The sequence below is a fragment of the Eleginops maclovinus genome, chromosome 4 (assembly GCF_036324505.1).
Source record: "Eleginops maclovinus isolate JMC-PN-2008 ecotype Puerto Natales chromosome 4, JC_Emac_rtc_rv5, whole genome shotgun sequence".
NCBI lineage: Eukaryota > Metazoa > Chordata > Actinopteri > Perciformes > Eleginopidae > Eleginops > Eleginops maclovinus.
Genome location: NC_086352.1, coordinates 31,312,276 through 31,319,076, shown reverse-complemented (window position 1 = coordinate 31,319,076; position 6,801 = coordinate 31,312,276). Strand labels below are relative to the sequence as shown.

The window sequence follows — 6,801 nt, the reverse complement described above, 5'->3', positions numbered from 1 at the left end:
AGGTAATGCCCAGCAGAGTGGTGACTCCCAGCAGCATACAGATGTCCTTCTTGGCTCTGTTACTGTCACTTTGCCCATACTGAATCAAAAACAAGTATAAAATGATACATCAGCAGGTGACCGAAAATCTGAAAGTAGGTACCATGAAATGCATATCGTTGGGTAGAGGGAAAATCATACCTGTAAGTACAATAAACAGGAAACGACTACTTTCTTTAATTGCTATGTTTTAACCAAAAAAACGTGAGGAAAAAGTTGTAGGAACTGGAAGTAATTTACTGGTTTAAGAACTATTTATGGCACCACTGTGTCATTGATGACTTGCTAAAGTGAAGCAGGGTGCTCATGATTTTAGGTTTTTGTTCAGTTTTAAAGTAACCATGCTAACATTTCCTGAATAGGGCTTATGGTAGAAGCAATGTAAAGGAAAAGTGAAAGAGGAAAAGTCAGGGATCACAGAAGTGATAACAGTTCCATCAAGGGAACATGTATGTGTGCCCCAAATTCGATGCCAATCAATCCAGCAGTTTTTGAACAATTCTACTCAAAACATGCCAACCTCATGGTAGCATTATTGAAAAAAAGGCATCGCATCATCAAAGTCACAAGGATACCTTATCTTGAAACCATCTGGCCAAATGTTAGGCCAATTGATCAAATAGTCCTGAAGTTATTTCACCAAAAGCAATAAGGAAAAGGGGCAGAAAGCTGGAAAGAAAACATCCTCCTGAAAGGCTGTTGAAAATATCATGGCTACCCATTCAGTAGTTGTATTTCTTCAGATATAGATGATTTGCCTACCATGCCATGCTCCTACCATCCTTACCTCATTATCACTAGCATAAAGCTCAATGCCGTTGAATGGGCCCTTTGGTTTGTGCAGGAAGGCCACCGAGTTGTTGAAAGACAGGAATGTAGACCCAGTCACCTCTGTGTCCTCGAGAACCTGCGCAATGTTCTTAATCGCTTTTCTGGAAATTAAAGGACAAAGTAATATAAATATGTAAATCAGTGTAATCTACAATTGCATCTCTTAAATTGTATCTGCTGGAACATTTGATTTATTATTTATAACTAGACACAGATGCTAATAATAAAGGTTTTCCTGTAAATGAAATTAAAATGATTACCGATTATGTTCGACTTTGGATCTGTTGTTCATCACGTTATTAACACACCATGTGGTGTTTTTAGGATCATGCAAAAAAATGGTTACCCTCCCTCCATTGCCTGTGTATACATTTGATCTTGATCTAAACCCTGACCTGAACCCTTATTGCAACCCGGATTCTGCCAGGTAACGTTTTGAGACACCAAAGACAAGACCAGCCAACAGTGAAGCCAACTCTCCATCCTGTGAAGAGAAGATGATTCATTTAGAAAAACAACCAGTCAAAAATCCCTCTGTCTTTTATCAGCATTACTAAGGAATGCTGGTAGTTAAGGTAAGGGTACCTAAAGAGAATCAAAAGAAAGCCTACCTTTTCATGTTGCGGATTCCGTGTAGAAATGATTCTGCCTGAGGACTATTAAGAGTACAGCTGATGTGACAACACGACAAAAGCAAGTGAGAACCTGCCTACCTTGTTTAACTTTCATTGGAGGTGAAAAGAACAACATGTAAATGATATTGTAAAAATAAAAACAGGGAGCAACAAACCAAGCCGAGGCATTCCCATTGTGTCACTTGCCTCAGTCACCACTGTAAGGAATACAAATCAATATTATGTGTAACTACAACACTGTCTTATTTAGAAAACTGTTTTATTTTGAAACTGTTTATTTTTGTAACCAGATGTATACTACACTGATGACACTTGATGAAAGACTTGAGAAAGAGTAAATAAGGAGAGTGACTTATGGTGTTATCAGTGGTGGCGCCAGAGTATTTTTTCTGGTTCAACTACGGTGGGTCTTAAATCAATGCCATAATTTCAATGTGAATATATATTCAATAAAACAACACCCTCTCACAGCTAGAAACAGGCTCAGACAGACAGAGACGGTATAGTTAATAGTTACCTTGTCCTACAGCCATATATAGTCTACCAAACAACAGCCAAGAGTCAAAACAGATCTCCAACAAATTAAGTATGGTAATTCGGCAACAAGACCACAGCAAGGAAGAGCACCAACACAAGCGAAGCAGAAAGTTGCGTCCATCTCAACCGAATATTCAAGCCAGCTGTATGTGCCAAACCAGGCAACATTGAAAGATCTCTGCTGGTTACCTATTAGCCTTGAAGGGTAAATTTTCCTGATGGGGCCTTGCGGTCCATCCCTGGGTCGTTGGCTAATGTCAGTGGTAGCATTAGCATCATGGCCAGAGTCCATGCCCGCAGTGGTTGGCTGTGGCTGGCCATGCCAGCCCCTTTCCTCATCCTCTTCCTCATGCTCCTGCTGCTGCTCCATCTCTTCTTCTTTTTGCTCATCTTCGTCCGGCTGAGCCTGGCGACCGGAGTGGTCATCTTCCCCTGCAGGTGTCAAAGGTGGTTCCTTATCCAACACGCCATCTGTTGCTCCGTCCGACGACGTTTAAATAAAATTGTATCCATGATAAAGTCTGACCTGAGCTTAATAGGCTACGAGCACAATAGAACTTCCAGTTAACTTCCGTGTGTTGAGTGTACGCTCGACTACTTCCGGTAGGTTGTGTTGTTGTGGAGATTGGAGTCGCAAGTTTAGAGGAGTTGCTAATAATTTGATTGACAAAGTTTAAATATGAGTGGATTTCGGGTGAAAGAGGCGGTTGGCGTATCAACGCGTGAAAAAGACCAGTCGTGTTCGCAGCAGGCAAACATCTACTGACTTGCATTTTAATCAATAAATTGTTTATTTGAAATCTATATCATCTTGGTCTCCCTTCGTGTTGTTTAATTTTCCTCAAGTGGGCCTGACTCATTGAATATTAGTTGGTTTTATGGTAGGGCTAACGGTAGGGCTAACACAATTCTTGGTTGGGCTATAGCCCTATAGTGCTTGAACTGAAGAATCGAGCTCTTTGTTTGCTGACCGCCTGACAGATAACTGCTTTGAGTTTCTACTCTTACGTGGCCTGTGGAAGCGTGTTCCGAACTATTGAACCACAGCTGTGAAACTTACTACTAAACTTACTTTGCTACTAAAACCTACTACCGCATCATTTTATGAAATACTCCTTTTAAAACTTATCTGAGGAGCTTCACTTCTCCTGGACTTTGAATAAAAGAACACTTCTACACCACCCAATATGGGTTTACTTTGAATAGTTGAAAGAATGTATACTTATACATTAAGCAAAAGTTGTTGTTTGGAAGCTAGTTATCCTGAACAATACATTGGTCAATAAACGGCACATCATTTGGTTTATGGCTGAACTTCACTACTATCCTAAATAGAGGGGAGTAGAACATTTAAATAAACATCAAGTGAGACACGCTGTTTGAATTTAAAAGCAAGCGATGCATCCTCAAGTTTTTACATGTTGTATTTTACTCCCAGTTATGAAGAGGATGAGAGTCAATAATTATAAAACATGTGTTTCTATAACAGGCACATTTTCAAATTGTGTCTCTCTCTAACTTTGCAATAACACATTTTAATACTATTAAAATAAAATAAAAATGTCTGATTTCATTGGGCGTGACGGTCTACCTGATTCTGCTATTGTGCCTTTTTTCCCTGTATTTGTTCCCCATTTGTCTTCTCTTCTTGTGTGTGTTTGTGTTTCCCTAGCTGGGCAGGCCTGACCTCCTTTCTCCTTCCCTCCACTACAACTAGTCAGCTGCTGATCATCAACTTCATTACCATTACTCGCCTGCCACCATCCCGTTCCTCACCTCCAATCTTCTGCAGTTTGTATTGTTTCCACGATGCGATGAACATCTCAGTACTTGCTACTTTTTGCTCTTATCAGGTTAACCTGAACTTACCCTGAATCTCGTGTTTGCAGATCCACATACCTACCTTACCCGCTGCCATGTCTATTGCCATTCATCACGCCTCTCCAGCTCCATTGTTTCTTCTGTCCGCTTCATTCCTATTGACTTGCTCTTCCCGGTCCCCACTCCCTGGATTCCCCCTGGTTCTTGTGGCATTACATGTCACTTATTATCAAAGCGTCTTACATACATTCAATACTTTGGGCAGTCCCCACAGGAGCAATCTGGGAGGGGACACTCCCCGGTTTGCCATTCCCTTCCTCTTGGAAACCTTGATCGTGATCTGCTCCTTAAAAGGCTGTGAATAAAATCAGCTTCTGTCTCACTTCTCTGTGCATTGTGGATTCAGTTCTGTTTCTACCAGCAAGCCTTAACAGCACGAACTGGCCATAAGATGAATCCTGCAAACACAGGGGCTGACCCAGCTTTCAAACAAGCACTGTCTAGCCAGGGCTATATTGTGATGCACCATGATCAGTTCATTTGGGCATTATTCAACTATAATCAGGCTATGGCTCACCAGGTTTCAGCCCAGATCTTTTTCCTCACTCCTGCCGTCAGTAATCTTTAACCCCGGTCTACTTCAAGATAGGATTTCCCCATCACCAGTCCTGAACCCATATTTATAGGGAGGTAGAGAAGTGTTACTTTTTATTGTTCCAAGGGTATTTATTCAGTGCCACTTATCTTTTACCTCTCAGTCACTAAAATAAATGATGTGTTGAGCTTGATTAACACACCTTCTTTGAAACTAGAATTCAATGTTCTTTCCTCAATGCCCAAAACTCTTTCTATCTTCTCCTCCCTTACCCAGTCACCCAACTTCCTTCATCCCTTCTACAGAGCCATTTTGTCGACTATTTGGAGAAAAAAAACTGTTATTCTCAGGCTCTGCACTCAACATGCTCTCACTCACCTTAAGAAAGGTAGCTACAGGGTTCCTTTGAGAGGGTATGTGTCCCACACTTGTCAACTCAACCCTGGGGTCCCACAAGGGTCTTTCCTTGGTCCCCTTCTTTTTTCTCTGTACACCAATTCTATTGGCTCTCTCATTTGCTGTCATTGCTTCTCTTCCCTCAGATTATACACAACTTATTCTGGCTTTCCCCCGGTCTGCTACCCAGGTGATCTCTCAGTGGATGTCTGTGTACCACTTGAAGCTTGGTTTTAACAAGACATACCTGCTCTTCCTTCTAAGTCAGGACGGTCACATCCATGAACTTTCTATCCACATCTGCACCTCTGTTGTTTTTCGTAGATTCAGACTGCAAGGAATCTTGGTGTGAAACTGGAGGACCAAGTGTCCTTCACAGCTAAAATTGCTGCTACAACCCTGCAGATACACTCTGTACAACATCCTGAGAACGCGTCCTCTACTGACCCAGAAGGCAATGCAGGTTCTGCGTTACAAGCTCTAATGCATTGACTACTGCAACTCCCTCCTGGCTGGTCTACCATCCAGTGCAATCTGACCTCTGCAGAATTTTCTCCAACACTAGACCGCTCCCCTGCTCCCTTCACTGACTACCAGTAGCTGCCCGAGTCCACTTCAAGAAATTGGTACCGCCTGCCATGCTGTGAAGCGATCCAGTTCTACCTGCATCCACGATATGTTTTAGCTGTACACTAAAGCAAGTGCACCTCGTTCTGCATTGGCCAATCGGCTTGCCACCCCTTCACTGCCAGTTGGACCCAGGTGCACCTCAACAAATACTTTCACATTTGTGATCCTGGCTCCAAAATTGTGGAACGAGCCCACCATTAATATCAGGACAGCAGGAATTCCACAAACCCAGAGTAAAAACCCACCTATTTTGCTTGTAACGTGGTCATTCAATTCAACAAAAGAAATACGAAAAAATGGAAGACGTAAAATTGCTTCTCCATCCTATTTATGAAAATGTGCTGTAAGGGTGGTCATTGGTAATGACAAAATATGTGGGAATGAATCTACAGTATACAACTTAAGTTACCTATTATATAGGTGATACAATGGTAAAATGCAGGAATAACTATGTAATTGTGGAAAAGAATAAGATAAAACAGAATCTAAAATTAAATTCAATACAGTAGAATAAAATAATGCCTATTCTTATTATATACACATGAGTAGACTGTATACAGATGTATGTTGAGACACTGATCCTATTGATACTTTAAAAATGCATATTGTAGATTCAAATCTTTAGTCACCTTAAATGGCCTAGAAATGGAACAGCATTAATTATGATTGTCCAGTGTATGAGTTAAAACCCTCTACGCTCTCTTTCACCTTGCAGATGCTATATAGGGAATACCACAGTGAAGATGGTGACTACAGTGGGCGTGTTTGGCTTGGTCTTCCTCTTTAACGTGATCATGTTGGGGGTGACAGTCGTGACTCTCCACAAGATCAAAAAGGTACGACTCAATCTGCACTCTTTGCATTCTACTCTACTTGACTGTAAATATGATCTTCAATGGATAGTTCTGGTGATATTCTTATATCCCATTAAAACCAAAACCAACAACCAATAGAGTGCAGTGATGACATCTTTTCGGAGACAGACCCAGAAGTTAGCATCATGATGGAAATCAATAGGATTTTTCTATTGGATGTGTGGAATATCGCAGAAAATAACATCTTTGGGAAACACATCTTCATGATACTCACACATTTTGTTTAGCTGGATAATCTTCACATTCTAACACAGTTTATGATCTTGGAAGCATGAATGCAATCTGCCGAAGTAAAAAGCTAACGAAAAGCTGCATTCAAATGATACGCGTTTAAGCGTCTATGCATTGATGTTGTCGTTGTGTATCTATGGAGAGAGCGTTACCACCTCACAAGGCGACACACACAGCTCAAAATTGATGCTGAGCTATGCGCTCATAGTTC

The 6,801-nt window shown here is 41.2% G+C and overlaps 1 long non-coding RNA gene across 2 annotated transcripts; it reads right to left on the bottom strand.

Annotated features, from left to right (window-relative positions):
• Positions 1-828: 828 nt before the first annotated feature.
• On the bottom strand, positions 829-1,554 carry LOC134863291 (uncharacterized). Of its 2 annotated transcripts, none has more exons than XR_010165647.1 (3): positions 1,482-1,554; positions 1,131-1,354; positions 829-971 (listed from the first exon to the last, which is right to left on the bottom strand). It is a non-coding gene; the product is annotated as an uncharacterized LOC134863291 (long non-coding RNA). The 2 variants fall into 2 exon arrangements; XR_010165648.1 differs by having other exon boundaries at positions 1,266-1,354.
• Between the last annotated feature and the right edge of the window lie 5,247 nt (positions 1,555-6,801).